Source organism: Phascolarctos cinereus, unplaced genomic scaffold (assembly GCF_003287225.1).
Source record: "Phascolarctos cinereus isolate Bilbo 61053 unplaced genomic scaffold, phaCin_HiC Scaffold_5;HRSCAF=322, whole genome shotgun sequence".
NCBI lineage: Eukaryota > Metazoa > Chordata > Mammalia > Diprotodontia > Phascolarctidae > Phascolarctos > Phascolarctos cinereus.
Window position 1 is genome coordinate 126,905,060 of NW_027555958.1, and position 19,991 is coordinate 126,925,050.

General features: G+C 40.3%; 1 protein-coding gene across 6 annotated transcripts in view; it reads right to left on the reverse strand.

Annotated features, from left to right (window-relative positions):
* The window catches only part of L3MBTL3 (L3MBTL histone methyl-lysine binding protein 3), a 162,829-nt gene extending 146,318 nt beyond the window's left edge, over positions 1–16,511 (reverse strand). For 2 of the 6 annotated variants that reach the window (XM_020987039.2, XM_020987037.2), the window contains exon 1: positions 16,408–16,511. The gene's annotated coding sequence lies outside the window, so the exon portion shown is untranslated. Of the gene's footprint in view, positions 1–14,191; positions 14,273–14,471; positions 14,573–16,407 lie in introns of those variants that run through there. The other 4 variants (XM_020987038.2, XM_020987032.2, XM_020987033.2 and 1 more) reach the window with 3 other exon arrangements.
* Positions 16,512–19,991: the final 3,480 nt, after the last annotated feature.

The window sequence follows — 19,991 nt, forward strand, 5'->3', positions numbered from 1 at the left end:
GCCCTGAAGGCAGCAGAAGATTCAGGTACAAAGTTAGGAAGAGAAACTAGGGCTGGGGATTTAGAACTGGAAGTCACCTGCACAGAGATAGTAATCAAACTATGGAAATGAATGAGATAAGACAGAAGATGTTCAAGGATATAATTTGGGGAACACTCACCTTAAGGAATGAAGAAGAGGATAAGGCCTTAACAAAGACATATAAAAGAAATGGCAGTAAAAGTAGAAGACATGGTATCTTTGAGCCATGGGAGAAGGGTATGCTCCTGTATTTCTTTGTAGGAAGAGCTAGCAGTGAGATAAAATAGACATGAGCTTCTTGGGTCAAACCCTGCATCTAACTCTCTTTCACTCGCATGAAAATCTCAGCAGATAACAGAAGTATAATAAATATATCTCATGCCTTGCTCAGTCATGTTTTCAGCCATGCCCCACTTTGTGACCCCACTGGGGGTTTTCTGGGTAAAGATACTGGAGAGGGTTGCCATTTTCCTTCTCCAGTTCATTTTACAGATGAGGCAACTGAGGCAAACAGAGTTAAGTGATTTATATTGGGTCACATAGCTAATAAGTATCTAAGGCTGAATTTGAACCCAGGTCTTCCTAACTCCAGGCCTTGTGCCCTATCCACACATAGCTATCCTAGCACATCCTGTGCCTAACATAATTCAAGCCAATTTAACAAGCATTTATTAAGCAGGTACCATGTGTAAGAAACTGAGCTACAATCTTAGCACATAAAGCTTTTTTAAAATGCTTTTGATCTCAAGGAGATTAAATTTGACCAAAACATACCTAGATAAACAAATAATAAATGCAAAGTAATTTAAGGAGTGAAGGGCGAAGGTGAACACTAACAATCTGGAGAACCAAGAAAAGCTTCCCATTGATGTTAACAATTGAGCTGGTCTTTAAAGGTATTTGGGGGTTCCAAGCAGAGGAAAGGGGTTAAATAGAGCTTTCCAAGCATAGGGGACAGCCTATGAAGAGACATGGAGAGAGGAAGTGGAATATTGTTTAAGAGGTAGAGCAAGTAGGTCATTTTGGCCAGAACATAGAGTATATGAGGGGGCAGTAATGTATAATCAGCCCAGAAAGCTAAGATGGAGCCAGGTTGTGAAGGGCTTTAAATGCTAAGCAGAACACTGTCCTCGCCCTTGATACAGCACCTTGCACACAGTAGCCACTTTAAAAAATCTTCAGTGAACTGAACTAGATCCTCCTGTAAGGTACATGCACCTCCAAAGGAAGTGGTAGAACACTAACGAGAATGTTTCTAAGCATGATCATAGTAGTGTTTCCACTGCTTAAAACTCTGAGAAGAAACAAGAAACAAAGGGGGAAGGGGAAGAAGAATATAAGGAAATAATAATCGCTATCATTTGTACAGCGCTTTAAGATTTACAAAGCACTTTACATTATCTCATTTTATCCTCACAACAGCGCTGTGAAGTAGGTGCTATTATTATCCCCGTTTTACAGAGGAGGAAACTGAGGCAGACCGAGGGTAGGTGACGGGTCCAGGGTCACACAGCTAGTAAGTGCCTGAAAATGAACTTGCAGTCAGGTCTTCTTGAATCTAAGTATGGCATTCTATCCATTGGACCACCTAACTGCTTCCAGAAAAGACAATTCCCATTTGGAATAATAGCAGAGTGTATAATCTCAACCTGATTAAGAAAAACTAAAGAACATCTATTAGTCAAAATTCTATACAAAAACTGGTCTCTAAGTTATTTACTTCTCTGTATAGCAAAAGTAGAGCAATCACTGCTCCCAGGAAACCCTCCTTACTGCCTAGCATCAATGGGGAAGAATAAATAAGAAAAATTAAAACCCAGACCTTTAGAACAAACTTATTCAATAAAGACTTGTGCCTTGGTCTGTGTGAACTCAAAAGCATCTTTCAACAAACAGATATTGCTACAAAGTAAAAACTTCCTTCCAAATCAGCCATGACAGATGCCCGCTTTGATAATGTGCTCACCCTGCCTGATAAGAACTCTGAGTTGCACACATACTAGAACAGCAAACAGTTGTATAGAGACCTGAGATTTTGTTCTTGGGGCCCATCTCATACATACTAGTGAAGTCAGCAAAATCTAGAAGACTGCCAAGTAAGTTCTGATGCCAAAATAGTACCTTACTGTAGCATTTGGTCATCTGTGTACTGTCCAGTGCTTATTTTGAGAAAAAGCCCTTTAAAAAAATATAATCTTCTTATTTATTTTTGATTATTTACATGACCTTTAAATTGCTTCCTTCCACCTCTTTCATAGTACCATGACAAGACTCTTCTGTTTATAATGCAGTAATGGTGCATTTGGCCTTTTTACTGTTGTTGCCATGATGATTATATGCAAAGGATTAGCTACCAGAGGCACAAGTTCTTCATAAATCTCGACTTCCTGCCCTTCTGTGTGTTACCATAAGAAGGATAAAATTATTTGAGGCTGAAACCTAACCTACTTCCTCTCTAAAGGAGGGAGGTAGGGGGAGGTAAAATAGGGGAAGATTTAGAAAAATAAAAAAAGAAGCTAACCCCCTCCCCCAAAAAATTCTAGATTAGAGAACTCATGGGAACTGGAGTCAGAAAAGTATTATCTACAATGTAAAAAGACACACTATGTTTGATATACTCTGCTCTCACTGTTTATTTGGTTTTAAGTCAAATATACACTCTGCAAGATAAGAAGCAAAAACACCCTTAAAATACCTAGTACAACAAAAACTTTTATACTAGAAAAGATCGGTACTCAAACACGAACATTTTTGGAACTGAAAAACAATGTGAAAGTGCCTACTTTGAAGGAAGATATGTATTTATGTTAAGAACATAATTTTTTTAAAAGTCATATACCATAAGACTAAAAATAAGGCTGCTCACTCTCCATTAATTTATCTTAACGTTTTCATAAGTACACAAATAACAAGATTTCAATTAAAAAATCACTACTATACAGGATTCCATTTGAGTATGGTTCTGTTTTGATTTTTTTTTTCTCCACAGAAAAGTCATGTCTTCATACTTAACTCGGTCAATCATTTTCAGGTCAATAGGAAAAGGATGCCATTTATATTAATCATTTAGTCAAGAAAACCAAAACAAGACCACAAACATGGGGTCTGATCATGCTGGCCATCTCAATGCCTAAATTTTATTGACCACTTAGGGTTTCAATTCACTTCTCACAGCTCAATCATTTTAACATGGGGGGGGGGGGGAGGCACAACACTAATCAAGCAGATTTCTTACAACACTCATAGTATCCTGGTATAATGTATTTAAGTAACTACTGGTTTATTCCAGCAACTACATTGAACATAAAGCTGGAGTCTCTTTAGTTGCTAAGATGTTCCAGTTAGTGGAAATCCAATTCCTTGTTACAGTCACCAGTCTTCCGGGCAGGCAGGTATTGAGATATTTAACAGAACTGCATATGAACTTATCTCTTTAGTTCTGGATTATTCTAAGTCCATTACTGTTCTATAGGGTACTCCAGTAACATAAACTGATTCTTTAAGATCCCCTCCAGCTCTAAAGAGCAGAGGATTCTAAGTTATTAGTGGCGTTACAATGTTTACTGTATCTTGAAACCACTTCAAAGGGGTCAAATGAATTTCTTCATTTGTAACACTGAATGACTATCCAGGATACAAAGTTTTAACGACTTAATTGTTGCCTCTTGCTGCTTCTAGGAAGTTAGAAAGTTCTCTTTAGTTATCCAGATGAGTTTTTAACCATATTTCCAGAAATGCTGTCTTTCAATTGATTTCTGATTTTTTCCTCCCAAATATCTCCTTTTTTTCTGTTCCCCCCTCCCTTTCTGTCTTACTGGTTTTTACAGACCTAGGCCACTAACTTCGACTTTACCTTCCTTTTTATTGAGAGTTAACGCCACTGTCTCATCAGGTTTCCTCTATACGTAGCAACTGAAATCCCTGCCATAGAGTTGCAACCATACTCAAATCTAGACCTGCAGATAGCACTTCTAGGTCTATATCCCAAAGACATCCAAAAGAAAAGGAACCTATTTTTACAAAAATATTTGTAACAGCTTTTTGTGGTGGCTAAGAATTGGAAATTAAAGGGATGCTCATCAACCGGGGAATGGCTAAACAAGCTGTGGTACATGCTGTTAATGGAATATTATTGTGCTGTAAGAAATGATAAACAGGATGATTTCAGAAAAACCCAGAAAAACTCACATGAACTGATGCACAGTGGACAGAACCAGGAGAACATTGTACACAGTAACAGCAATGTTGTTCAATGAAGAACTGTGAATGACTTCACTATTCTCAGCAATACAATTATCCAAGATAATCCCAAAGGACTGATGATGATGAAGCATACTCTCTACCTCCAGAGGAAGAATTGATATTGATGGAATATAAACTGAAACACACTATTTTTCACTTTCTTTCTTTCATTTTATTTCTTATTCGAGTCTTCTTGTACAAAATGACTAATATGGAAATGTTTTACATAACTGCACATGTATAATCTATATCTGATTGCTTGCTGTCTCAGGGAGGGGGGAGGGAAGGGAGAGAGATAGAGAATTTGGAACTCAGAACTTTAATAATGTTAAAATTTTAAAAGAAGAAAAAAAGGAATTAGAGGAGAAAAAATCTATACCTGCAGAATGCTTTCTTCTGATTACAGCTAATGCTCAACAAGCCAGTATTTGTTCTGTGTGATGGGTGGTCTGATGTTCACTGTAAAGCAGAACACCTGTCACCTGCACCACTCACTTTATACTTCACACTCTGGCTTGTATGGTTATCTCTTAAAGTACATGCCTTTTTTTCCCTCTCTCTTTGAAGGCAGGGGACTTAAGAGGTTCCATATTCCAACTGCCCACTAGCCAAGGACATCAACTTGCATATAATAGGAACTCAAATAAAAATGTGTTGAGCAAACACCGACTTAAGTTTTAAATGCACCTGAGATTCAGTAAATGTCTTTCCTGACCCATCTTGTAAATTAAAATGGTCATGCCTTAAGGAGATGTTTTTCTCCAGTTTTGGTTTTTTCCTCAACAACACTCCTCACTCCCTCAGACTGATGTCACTCACTGACTTCATGCTGAATATTGGCTAGAATAGATATAATCCACTTCCTCATCTGTCACCATCTATCCAGCCCTGTTTGCATTATCAGTAGAACAAGAGTAGCCTCAATACAATAAAGAGCCATTCTTAAAACATTACCTGAAGGTAAGAAAGCTCTTTATAAAATACATCTTTCTCCTTCATTCAACTCCCCAAGACTTGCAGTTCATTCTTATTTATCATATTTATGTCTGCGAAAAAAGAATCATGTTTTTCTCTTAACTCTACAAAAGAATTCTTTACCTATAACAGAATGATCCAGATTCTTTCCAAAGCAGGTCCCTCCTTAGGAACAGAACAGGTCAGCAAAGTCAGAACCATACCCTATCCAGACTGTCATCTTCTGAACATGTCATTGGTCACAAAGTACACTGGAAATGAGACTGTGGGTAGATCAGCCCAAATCAATAACCATCACTGGAAAAATTAAATGGGCATACTCCATTAGATCAGCATCATAATATTCTTGTCATAGAGCAAAACATGAAAGAAGGTGATTATGCATTCAAATGTACCCCACAGGACTTCAAAAAAGTGAATATACCGGATTCTGTGGAAAGAACTGATTTGGGGATCAAGTTTTGAATCTGGCTTTGCAACTTACTACAAGTCACTTTAGCTCTTTAGGTCTCAGTTCCTCATTTGTAAGAACAGAAAGTTGGACTAGATCAGTGGTGTCAAACTCAAATAGAAATAGATCCCTATGACTTAGAAGACCATAAATTAATATTATCTTCATTGTATTGTTATTTTATTTCTTAAGCAGTTCCCAATTACATTCTAATCTGGTTCAGGTCACATTCAGGAGTTTTGTGGGCTAATTTGACACCTAAAGACCAGGTGAAATCTAAGGGTACCTTCTAGCTCTAACAGTCTTTGATCCATGATTTTTCTAGGAGTCTGGCTCACTGGCTGCCAACAAAGATTCAGGCCTTATCTCTTTTCTTTCATGTTTTGAAACTGTTACACTGTCATCACCATTGTAATAGGGTATTAAAAGACTCTAATAACCTACTTGAAAGGCAGTGTGGCTTAGCAGATAAAGGGATAGCCTTCCTTACATTCAAAAAGACTAGGGTTCAAGACCATCCTCTGAGATATATAAACTGTTTGACCTTGGGCAAGTCACTTAATCACCTCAGCGTCTCCAGGATATTTCTTAATATTTACATTGCTATATATGGGTGTCTGTAAACATACAAACACACACATACACACACATACATATATTTGTTCTTTTTGACAGAGATAGGTAGAATTATTAGCCTCATTTTACAGATGAAGAAGTTAAGGTTTAGAAAGTTAAATGATTGGCCTTAAGGTCTAATTCTGCACTGATATTTAAACCCAGATCTTCTTGATTCCCTAAGATTATCAAGCTGAAAATTTGTACACCAAGACTTCCTATACCAACCAGAAAGAAACAGCACTTGGACCAAAGGGGAAAAAAAAGTAAACTCCTTTAAGGAAAAACTTCTACACAGAGTATGTACTACATAAAAGCTGGTTAACTAACCTGCAAAAATATAGCCCTTATTCACAGAGCAAATTTTTTGGCATGGAGGGTTCAAAAAGGTACCTGCCCTACCCCACATAAAATTTAACTACTTAGGAACAAGCTATCTTAACTATCTGTTGGATGATAAATTTTTGTTTGGAAAAGAAATTTCCATGCTTCTCCTTCCTCAACAATTTGGATTTTGACTGTGTAACAACTTCATCAGAGGATATAAAAATAATCCAAGAAAAAGTAAAACTCAAAAGTGTCAATATTTAACTTTATAAAGTTGGGTACAGACAAGGGTTGAAAATTATGAATAATAGAGAGTATATCATAATAGAAAGAATACTAGATTTACATATAGCCTGAGGACCCCAATCAGAATCCAGGCCTTACACAGCTAAAGTTCTAGCAGACTGGGTAGTTCAAGGTGGGGGGACAAAACAATGAATCAAGAGGCAGGACACTCAAGTTCTATTTCCAGCCCTACCACCAGGATTCTGTGTTACCATAGCAAGTCCATCTGAGCCTCATTTTCCTTGCCTATAAATGAGGGGGTTAAATCTTCTCTCAAGGTATCTTACAAATATAGCACTCCTTTGTTCTAGTCACTTAATTTTTATACTGACTGTCCTTAACAAATTCCTATAACTCCCATATTAATTACAGTACGTAATTACAGTATGTAAGTTATCCTATGGACCATCAGCCTATCACTTTTATAACTAAAATTAACACTGTTCCAAATTTGGAGCATTTGTTTATGTTATTTACTACTATCACTTAAGTATCTAATTATTGCTCCCTAACTCAGTTTGCGCTTGCGCGTGCATATATACATACACACACACACACACACACTCACACAAAAAAACTCTAGACATTAGAATTATATATAAATGTGATCTCTGCCCTATGTAAAAGACAAAGGGAGGTCTATATAACAAAGGCCTATCTAAAAATCAGAAGCCACATTTTCTTTTACACAAAAGCAATCCTGTTCTAGTACTTTGAAAAGTCAATATGTAACACCCCTTAAAACAATATAATTTAAGAATTAAATCTCTATACTTTGTCCTTAAAATCTCCTTTCACAAAGATGATCATTTCAACAAACCACCATGTGTTAATATGCAACATACTGTACTCCTTATGCATAAAGAAAATATAGTGTTTGTCTGCAGTGTTTCCATATATTTATTTTCCTCATGCTGTCTGTGCTGAACTGCAGACAAGGTTAGTATCTGTAAGAGGGGGGAACAAATCTCTTTAATATATTGAATACAGTGTTGAAAACTGCTCCACAAGTTGATGGATATAGTAACTACTTTGTTAATGTTACTTTCTTGGTTATTTATAACTTACGGTTTTTAGACCTTATGTACATGTGTTATAATGTTGCCACTCAATCTGAACTAATCCTGATCTTTAAGGCAGAGAAATGAAAACAAAAAGATGAAGTGGAAGAAAATAAGAAAGGTAAGACATAAAAAAAAATTTACAAACACTGCAAATTCCACAGAAGCAGAAGTAATCTTGTTGTCAATTATCTAAAATTCATTTCCTCTGTCCCCCACAATGTGAGGTGCACAGACATATGTTAGTGTCCTGAACACAGTAGGCACTTAATATTTCTTGACAATGAAAGAAACAGTAGAATATCATCCGGTTGATACACTATACCCATGTCACCAATTACCTCCCAGTGACCTCACATGTCCTTTACCCAGAATAAAAAAAAAAAACCCTAGCGAAGAGATGGGTTACAACAAAAACCTTATGGGACTCCAGCTGAAAACTCTGAATTGTCTCTGCCATAGAAAAGTTGGCACAGAATGCACTGGAAAGTCACTATAACTCTATTTCGCTATGGAGTAGTTTGAGGCAGATTATCTTGGACCTTAAACAAGGGGGGTTTAGTTACCCAAAGGACCTCATTATAAACTTCCCTCTGTTCCCAAAGAGCTGTTATAGTGAGGATGCAGTGTAAGATCTTTCAGAGTACTGCTATTATGCAAATTTTAAATATTTCATTCCAGTTCCCAGTACTTAAGAATAAAACAATCTAACTCCAGTAATGAATATGTGCAATTGAAGTGCTAGTTAAGAACCTGCCATCCAGAAAAGAATCAAGGATAAACTTAAGGGCTGTTTAAAACTGTCAATTCAAGCCCTCCTTAGACAAATGGGAGTGCAGGTGAGGAGAAGAGACACCTGCAAACCTCCACCTAAAAATCCCCAGGACATTCTCTCTTCCTCCATACGCCAGATCCTTGTCTTCATCCAATGTTTCTGTTTGTGTCCAGGTACAGGAAAGCCTTGTACCTTATATATCTCATAACACTGATGTTACAGCAAGAAAGCAAACAAACAAATTACAAAAGGTGCTATTCCATAAAGCCCTAATCTATCATCTCATTGGGATTTGTAAATTACCCTGGGTTCTTCAAAAGCTATTCCAGAGGAACACAAGCTCTAAGTCAGTTTTCCAAAGGCCAACCTAGCTAAATACAGAGACTCATCACTAGTAGGCAGGCCATGTGCTGACAAATTCTTTTGGCTACGGTAAATGATGCAACAAAGAAAAATACAAGATGGACTTCAGTCACATGTGGCCCTGTTCTTTTGTAGTGACAGTGCCAAATTGGCAGAAAAGGGGACAGAGGATGCTAAGAATCAAATAGTTTTTAGACCCTTCATAATCTTTAACACTACCTTTGGCATTCTAACTGTGAGATCACTGTCCAATGACCAATGGTCCAGTAATGTACCCACTACTGGGAGAACTGAACCATACTAATCATGACACTTTTGCTACAAATGAAATCAGTAGGGGAAAAAATAGTACAACAGCTAAATGGAAAGATGGCTTACAATTTTTTTCTTGGAAGCAAATTAAAGAGTTGTGGGTGTTGGTTTTGTTATGCCCCTAAAGACAACAAGAAACATAATTGCATGGAATATTTAGTCAGCCCCAAATGCATTGCTTCTTATAAATATGTGCAAAAAGACCACCTGAAGATAGCGCTGATTTAAGTCTGTGTATGTGTTGCAGAGGACTGAAGAGGTAGGGAAATTCTTCAAAGAACTTGGTAACATCCTCCAAATGAAATAAACATACACTTTGGTACCTAGTGACTTCAATGCAAAGCTAGAAATAGTTGAGAATAGTGAAAACGTTAGAAAATATGAATCAGTTGTAAAGATGCAAGAGGCCAAAGACTTCTAGATAACGCAAAAGCCTCATTGCTATACATATGAATACTTTATTTAATAAAAATAACAAAGTACTAGATAGGTATGATGAGCACCAAATTACATAACAAAAGATGAAATTGATTATATTTCAACAAACAGGAAATGCCTCATTACTGATGCAGGATTCATTTTTTAATTACCTGTATACCAATTAGAACACTGACTTACTAAAGTGAAGATTAAAATGAGTACAAAACTTAAAAAAATAAGAAAAAGATATAGCATGAAATTATAACAACTCTATCCTGACCTATTTAAACCAGTAACTTATGATGAAAATAGGATATAGATGGAAGAAAGATCATGGACTCAGACTATAACAATAGCATACAGAACTTCAATCCATGTGAATAAACTGCAATAAGAGAGAGGCTAAAAAGGACCTTAATTAGAAAACATTTAATGTATTTGCATATATATATATATATATATATATATATATATATACACACACGTACATATATATATATATATATATATATATATATATATATATATATATATATATATATATGTATATATGGTAGTCAAGATCAACACCAGAATGGAATATAAATGTCTTCGTTAAATCTTTTAAAGGATATGGGCAGCTTATGAGTGATATCACCTTGGAGAAACAGAAGAGGAAAAAAAAACAGTTTAAGAAATGTTGTTGAGAAACCTAACTAAAGTCACCCCAAAAGTATTTAAGGTCAAAAATGGAAGAACCACAATCAGAGAAAAATGGAAACAATCTGGAAATATTTTTATAACCAACATATATGTGTGTATGTACATCTGTGGATACCTATATGTATAAACATATATGTATATTTTTAAACCACCAAGGACTACAGAGTCCTTACATTTGGACTCTAACATCACAGTACTAATTGAACTTAAAGAAGAGGTAGAAATAGCATAAAAAAAGATGGGAAAAGCAGCTAGATTAGACAATATAAAAGATCCATTCTAGAAGTGACACAATTGTGGGAGTGCTAAGAGATCTATTCAAAAGATATCTGAAGAAAAGGAAGATACGTAAGGTTTGAGGGAAAATTTTTTTCCAGATTTATTAATATCAAAATAAGGCAACGAAGAACATCAGCAAATACCAAACTATACTCCTACTTCCCAATCAACATAATTTTTTTAATGAAAATCATCTACACAGAGAGAAAGAACACACATTTTCAGCGAAGGCATTAGTAAAGAATAGGCAGGCCTTTGCAAACAAAATTCCAGAGGTCCCATCTTTACCAAACAACAACTAACTGAAAGAAGTATCAAATCCAAGTTCCCACTTTTTATTGTTTCTTGCTTATAAAGAAGCATTTGATTCCATATAGCAAAATACAGCTCTCTTCCAAAAGGTATCATCCATCCAAATACCAGAATTACACAAGGTCCCTTGAAAGATTTAGCAACATAGATAGCCTTCTTTGACAATCATCTGATCACAAATAAAACAGGAAGATGTATGCTAGCCAGAAGTATTCACTAATGTCACAGAAAAGATTCAGTCCAAGGTCCCAGCTGAAGAGGATTCCCTACAGTTAATGAGCTCCTGAAAGTACTCCTATTGACAGCTCATATCATGATAGCTGCCTCAAGCCCCAGAATATTTGCAGTCTGCTGGAAGAAATTCACAACCACCCAAAAGAGTTTGGACCATCTACACAGGAAAAACCAAGTGGATAAAAAATTACTGTTGTCAGTTCAAATACATCCTTATACACTGGACACTTACTAGCTGTGTGATCATGGGCAAGTCATTTAACCCCAATTGCCTCACCAGAAGCCAAAAAAAATTACTATTGTCCAGAATATATTACAAGTAGTTAGATGGACAACCTATAGAATTTGTCCATTTGTGTATATATATATCTTGATCAGATAGCACAAAAGGACAAGTTGGATCCAGAACTGAATGGCAGGAGAAACTGCAAAGTAACTTTCACGACCCCAAATTTCTGCGAGAAACAAAGGTCCATCCTTTTTAATACCAATATTCTATCAGTGCTACTTCATGTCTGTGGAGTCATGGAACACGCACAATCACTAAAAAATTAAAAATGAGCATCACTCAAGAAGGCAATATAGAGGCAACATAAAGCAGCCCCCATGGTGTCTCTCTCCCGCCTACCCATCCCCACCTTGGCTGCACACTTACTCACACTCACACACCCCGGTTGTGAGCAAGGCACAACCTAAAACAAATGAGTAACCTAAAAGAAGTGAAGGATGTCCCTAGAGATGTATGATCAAAAAATTGTCTGCTGATACAGCCAGAACAAGAATATGAGTAAATAACTTTCATATTCTTCTGTTATCTTCCACATTTCAAGAGAAAGCAAAAAAGATCTCCAGCACATCCCATAAACTCCCAGTACTGAACTCAGAGGAGGCCATGAACAAGAGTCACATGAGATGGGCAAGCATAGAAAGTATCTATATCTACAGAGGAAACATTCATGCTGATGGAATCACAGGTCTACAGGAACCCGAGGCTTCCTTCGACAATTTCTGCATTGGAAACCTAAGTTCTGAAGCAATGACAGCTGAATACAAAATGGATCTGTGAATTAATTCCCTCCAACAACACAAATTACAACTCATTTGTGTCTGCACATCCCCTGCAACTCTTGTTAACATTCTCCCAAAAGTTAGGGGCTAGGGAGAGGTCCACCAAATTTGCTAGAGGCTTTCCTTGATTTCTCTTGACATTTTGAGGGTACCAATAAAGTACTCTGGTTGTCCACCTGTCATTCCTTGCCACGTGACTACCCCTCTCTTCCTGTAATGCAATTCCTTTGGTGAGATACTTTATAACTTGTTTAAAACTAAAGTGTAGTTTGGGACTTAAGCTTTAAATTGCCCCAAACTGTAGCCACACACAAAAACTGCCTTTTAAAAACTGTAAAAAGTCTTCTAAGTCATAGATTGGCCACCTAAAGAAAAAGATGAAAACCATTTGCTACACTAAGTCTCTATATCTGTCAGGTTTTAAACCTAACAAGTCTCAAAAAAAAAATCCATTCAGCACATGAAGAGGGGAGGGGGGAGTAGAGGGAACTGCTATAATTACTCTTACCATATATTTCAATATTTTTTAATTATGAAAAGCTTTTAAAAATAAATTTGATTTTTTCAAACTGATGATTTCTAAGAAACATAAAAAATTATAAACAGCAGGAACTTTAGAAATCAATCCCTCTCATTTTTCAGAGAAGGTAACTGAGATCACTCTAAGTGACTCAGGGACATTAGGGACTAAAACAAACATCAAAGGCAATTTTAAGTCAAACTTCTGTTCCATTTTTTAATGTTTTAAAAATGCCTTTGTATCTTGACGAAATTTACTTGCAAGTAAGCCTATTTTGCCATAAAACTCAAAAATAGTACTATCTGTGTTGGAGTCTGTGACTCAAAACACAGCCTCGTTCACAATAACTATAAATACTTGTTGCTTATCCAGTGACCTTTGGATCTCAAAAAAAGGCACGGACCTCTGGGTTCTAATCGCACCTTCACTCCTCTATGATTTAGCAAATTCACTGTTGTTAGGTACCCAGCATTCCGCATCCACTCTTGGACACTGGTTGAGGGCTCCTAATTACTTCCAGGTCTAAATAGATACTTTCCTCCAAGTAAAGGCCAGACTTTGTATTTTGCCTTCCGAACTTGAAGACGCGACTTTAACCACTAGAGGTCTCCCCTTGGCCAGTTTTGCACGTACGCTATTTTTGCTGCACTTGAAACTTTCCGGAGAAAGGCTCTCTCTCCTCCACTCAGCCACTGTTTTTTTTCCCTGAAAAACTTGCGCAAAAATCCACGCGACCGAGGTTCATCAATAACCAGGTCCCTGGCTTTACGGGATCCAAAAAGAGGGCATCACTAACGATGCTCCAAGTGTATTCTTTTTTAAAAAACTAACCAACCTGCAAACTCGAAGCGGGTTATAACATTCCCCCCCCACCCCAAGTTCTTTCTTCAAGTGAATTTCACATCTGTAATCTGACTTTTCTTGTGAACTTGGGGAACAATTAGAAATCTATTTCCGCCTTGGTTGCGGCGCACTTTCCTTTCTCTCCTAATCAATTTTTCTGTCGGTTTTTTTTGGGGGGGTGTTAAAGGCGGAAAAAGCAAGGCGGTAAAGGGAGGGATGGATCCTGAGCTGGGGGAAGGGAAGGGAAGGGCCGGGGTGTTCAATGCGCCTGAGGAAGTTGCATAAGGAAAGAGGCTCCGTTTTTTTCGGGTGCTCTTGTCCTCCAACAAAGTCGGTGGCGTGTCCGGGGAGCGGGAAGGGAGGAGGGAGAAGCCGGCATATTTTACCTCTATCTCCCGGGGACCGAGGCTCGCCTGGGTCATACCCACCCCGCAGAGAGAAAACGCAGACGGACTCCCAGACACCCCCACCCCTCCAAGGGGAAGGCGGAAAGGAAACCGCCCTCTTTTTAAACTTTCTCTCACGGTCTAACCGTGGGTCGGGCTCCGGCCAAAAAGGAAAAAAAAATCATAGGGACTTTCTTTTAAAATCTGTACGGATAATGAAAGTTTTGCAAACGCTCGAAGTTCGTGCCCCCCCCACCCCGCACCCTCCCTCTTCCCTCACCTCGGGGGATTGGGGGTGCGCGCCGGACAGCCTGGGCTTCTGAGCTTCCCAATCCACATCGCCCCCCTACACCTCCGCATCCCTGGGCTGGCCTCGACTTCCCCGCCCCCCAACCGTGGTCTCCCGCCTGCCGCTGGGCGGGTGGCGGGCCCAGCACCCCTCAGCCCCGGGCGCCTGGGCGGCTGCACCCGCACGCGCGGCAGGCGCCGGGGGCGCAGGCTGGACTTTGCCTCTACCTCCCCCCCATACACACACACACACACACACACACACATATACATCCACACCAGCCCCCTTTTCCCTTCCCCCAAATCGGGGCGTAAACAAGTTGGGGAGAAGCAGCCGCCACCGCGTCTCACCCCCCTTCTCCCCGCCGCGGCTGCACACTCACTCACTCACACTCACACACCCGCGCCCGCACCCGGCCGAGTGCAGTGAGCCGGCGGCGGCGGCAACCCAGACTCCGGCGGTCCTCCAGCAGCCCCCTCCACCTTCCCCTTCCTCCCTAACCCCCCCTCCCCGAAACGGGACCCGAAGGCCCCCGGCGCCTTCTGCCCGCGAGCACTTTCCTGCCTCCGGCAGAAATAAACCAGGGTGTGTGTGTGTGTGTGTGTGTATGTATGTGTATGAGGGAGGAAGGGGGGGTATTTTTGTGCAACTTTCCCAAAATGGCGGAAATTGGAGCTGATCTATATTAAATTCTCACACACTCCGTAGGAAAGGAGGAGGAGGAGGAGAGAAGAAAATGCAAACTCCCCCCCCTTCCTTTTCCTTTTCCTCCTCCTCCTCTTCCCTTCTCTTCTCTCCCTCCTCCGTGTGTGTGTGTGCGCGAGCGAGTGTGTGTATGAGTGCGTGTGCGCGCCGTGGGTCGGAGAGGCCTTTCCACCGCGCACACACCGAGCACACCCTGGGGGAGACGCGCTTGCACATTCAACCAGTCTATTCTCCGCAGCCCGAGTCGGGAGAAAGTCCCCCGGCCTCTTTTTCCCACTGCCTCGAGCTCCCGGACTTGTCCTGCTCCCTCGCCCGCTCGCTCTCCCCTCCCGTGCGCTCGCTCGGCACAAAGGCCACCCCGGGGGGAGCGGAGAGGAGAGGAAGGGGGCCGAGTACCGAGAGTCGGGGCCAGGGGGTGAGAAGCGGGGGAGATCGGCACAGGAAGACCTGCCTCCCCTCCCGTGCTCCCCCCTCTCCTCGTCACCCTTCCCCACCCTCGGCCACCACCTAACCCCCCCTCCCCTTTCGTCCCCTCCCCGCCCGCTCGCCGCCTCCCCCCTCCCCGGGCTGCGGCTCCGCTGCACCCACACATGCACGCACCCGGGGCCGGCGACACCGCGCTCCCCACCCTCCCCTCCCCCTTCCCGCACCAACCCCGCGCTCAGTGTCAGCAAAGAGACCAAAGTGACCATCTCGCGGGGGGGGCGCGCGGGGGAGGGGGCACCCCCACGCATCCCAGAGCCTGTGCGCCTGGCGAGAGCCTTCAGGCGGCCAAGCTGAGCCCCGGCTCCCCTCCTCGCAGCCCCCCACACCCTCCTCCGTGTGCACGCCAAAGGAAAAAAAAATACAAGTCTCTCCTCCTTCTCCCCCCCCATTTTTTTCCTTTCTCTTTTCTCTCTCTTTTGTTCCTCTTTCACACTCTCACACACTCTACTTCGGAGGGTGATGCCCAGGGACGCCCCTCTCCAGCCATTTCCGAGTCACTTGCCCACTTTTTCCCCGGGATTAAGTTTGCTCCTCTTTCCCAGAGGCGGAGAGAAGTGGGGGAAAAGCCCCTTCTGTCCTTTTCCCCTCCCCTGATCTTTTCACAAGAGGAGGGTGCGCTTCCTTCCTTCTATAGGTCTCTGAACTTTCATCTTCACCCAGAAAAATAAATGAATGGCTTTGGCACGTACAAATCTTCGGATTAATTAGAGATTAGATCAGATCAACCGCTTCTTACCCCCAAATTTTCTCTTTTTTTTTTCTCCGTCTCACGAGTAGTCCTGACAAATGGTCCAGGGCTGTGGGCGCAGTGCGCATGTGCGCGTAGAGTCAGGGCTGGGGAGAGGGGAAACTGCGCTGCTGCTGCTAAGGCTGCTGCTGCTGCCGCCGCCGCCGCCGCCGCCGCCGCTGTTGCTGCCGCCGCCGCCGCCGCCGCTGCCGCCGTCGCCGCCGCCGCCGCTGCTGGGGTGTCTCATTCTTGCTTCCTTGTTACTGCTGCTTCGCCTTCGAGGCTGGAAAGCAGCATTTAAAGCCTGTTAGCAAATGCAGCGACCAGCAGATACTATTTCAGGTGCATCTTTTCTATAGCCTTGTCAAACGACTCGGAGCCGTTAAGGCACAGTAAAAACACATATACACACACACACAACACACACATACACACACACACACGCCATGCACACACACACAAACAAAATGGGAATGTGTGGCCAGGTTTTAGGTTTCTTTGTTTATTTTTTTTTAATTTTACTTTTCTTAAAACAGTGTTCATGGCCGCTAATCTTCTCTGTGCTTATTTAGACGTATGCATTCGGCCATTAAAGATTTTTTTTTTTACAAAGGCATCTCTCACACAAAGCCTAGAGAAGTAGCGGTCCGTGCCACAGGTAGAGAAAAATAAGAAATAAAGTTTCACTTCTTGAAGTGATAAAGGTTTGGCTTCTTTGGGACTTAAACTATGTATAAAAAATGTGACTACGAAACTCGTGGGTTCTTCAGGTTTTGTGATCTTTTATTGAAAATGTGAAACGTTTAGGTCTAGGTCACAACTTAGAAACCAGTGATTTAAGTATATGACAATGAAACACACAGAAATTACTACATTACTGAAAGCTTTAATTACTTCACTCAATTATAAAGTGGCCATAAAGTCCTAGGACTGAGAACTGTACACCTTTGTCAACACATCAAAACTGGAGGGGATCATTATTGCGTTTAAGATATTGACAATTTTCCACTATTGGCAACATACCTCCATTTAGACCTCTCTTAGTCATTCTCTTTCTCTATTAGCTTAAAAAAAATTAAAACAAAATAACAAAGCACACCCTCACAAATTTCAAATAATTGGGGTCCTACTAAATATTTGTATGTCAATAACATAACAGTTGACAATCTGAAGAAAAGATTAGCAAGTGTGATTTCAGGAATCAGAAATAAAAGGTGTAAAAGCAGTCCTTGAGAACTGGATAGGGGAGGGGCCCCCTCTCTGCTGGAGAGAGGCCTATTTATTTTGCATCTTAACAAAGGGAAGGAGAGCCTTTTCTGAAAATTTTCAGTAAGGCCTACCTAGAATTTAAATTTATCTCTGTGTTGAGTATGCCATATTTTTTAAACTCCAAAATTAAGATTATTCTTGATGTTTATCTTTCAGTGAAGAAATGTTTTCCTGAACCAAACTGAGAAAATATAACTATTTAAATTCCTTTCTTTGAATTGTAAAATTAATTATAAAAGAACCCACTTGAATATCTGTGCCATTGGGTTCAAGGGTATGTGAAGGAGGCTGGGTTTAAGCAGAGTGTGTGAATAAATGAAAACCATGGATAATCCCAAACTTTGAGTTGGCTATTGATTTCAAAACCTTCTCTGTGTCCAGCCTTTCTAAGAGCTGTTACCAAACACCCTAATGAACTGATTTGAATTTCAGCTCCTCTCCCTTTCTCCACTGGCCTTGTTAAGAATGAGCTGTGAAATGACCAAAGATAGCATAGCAAGAGGAAAGAAGGGAAGAGAAATATGGTCTGTGTTAATCTACCCCATGATAAACTCAAAGCAATTTTAAGTTATCATTCCAAAAATCTCTTCTAAGTACTTTTTTTGGATAATTTCTGTACCAAATTTACATCATGCCCCCAATCTTGGATTTTTTTTGAGGTACCCTGTTTAAAACATGTGTATTCCCAAATCTCCTACAGACATTTCCAGTTTTAATAAAATTTCATTTTCCTTTCATCTTCAGAGAGCATCAAGAAGATTTCTAAGATTCTGACCCAACTCTTCCCAAAATTCCCAAAAAAGATTGTTTTTCATAGTTCAATATAATGAGTTGTGGAAAAAAACTTGGGAATGTTGAGGGATATATCTCTAACCTTTCAGGGTAATGACATTCTTTCACAAAAATGCTCCTTGGTGACACTCAGAGAGTGACTGACAGACACACAGAGGTTAAGAATATAGACTATTACTCTGGCCTAGTACTTTTTTTTAATGTTCTTGGACTCTTCACAAAAACAATGCCATTTTCCAACCTGTCCCCTAAACCCAAAACCTTAGGGCAATTTTAGATGCCTCTTTGGGTTTTGATCCCTACATACAGTTAGTGGTTAATGGTAACTGCTTCCACAACGTAGACAGAATCCAACCCTTCTTTCCTTTCCTGGCTGCCAAATCCTTTCTCCAGGTCTAGGTCATTTTCTCGCACATGAACTACACCAACCTCATTGCTGGCCTCTCTACTAGAGTTTTATTCCACACCTCAGAACATTCTGAAAACTTCTGATAAAAAAAACCAAAACACTTTTCTATGCCAAACACAGCAATCAAGCCTTTTTGTGGCTTCTTATCACCATCGAGATCTAGTTCTAAATTCTGACTATGGACTTCAAAATTTTCAACCACCTCTAATACTTCTTCAAGTCTGCATATAGGAATTCTCTACCAGTGGAGCCCCAAATATAACTATGGGCACATAAAGGTGTAAATAATAAGGATAAAAATAGAGGGTAAAGCATGTTGGGTGGGGCCTAGACACACTCAAAAAGGGAAATGTCTTCAAGTGCCCCAGTGTGGTTCTGGCCTAGCTCTTCTTCCAGCATGCACCCACTAGTAACCTATACTTCACCAAGGAATCAATTTCTTGCAGCCAACCAGAGCGAAGGCATCCCTCTCCCATCTCTAATAGTGTCATGTTCCTGAAACAATCCTTTCTCTTATCTGTCTTACCGTGCTATCCCCTTCCTTTCACAGCTGGAAGACAGCCTCCTCCTAGAACCTTCTACAGATTAGACCCACCAATTAATTCATGCTTTCCCTTCAATTTTATTTCTTCATTTATTGTTTTCATTGTACAAACATAACAATGATTAGACAGTCAGCCTCAGTAGAGGATTGACCTTGGAGTCCAGGAGACTTAGGTTCAAATCCTGACTCTAACACAATCAGTTGTGTGACACAAGTAAATAATTTAACCTCTCATTGCCCAGACAACCATCTATGACTATGACAGATAATCTAAGAGTTGCCTATCTGCATTAATGAGGGAATTTCCACAGTGGGAATTCTCATACACATAAAATCACAGGTCTGACCCCAAAACAATTTAAAAATGTTGACCAAGGGGTATAATGAGAAGAATAAAAATCAATACCCGGGTACACAGAATACTGGAATAAAAATCAGAAGACCCAGATTCTAATCCCAGTTCTACTGCTGACTAGCTTTACAACCTAAGTGGCAACTTTTCTGAGCCATAGTTTCATAATCTGCCAAATATGTGTAATGATATCTAATCTCCCAATCATGTAAGTTTGTTGTGAGAAT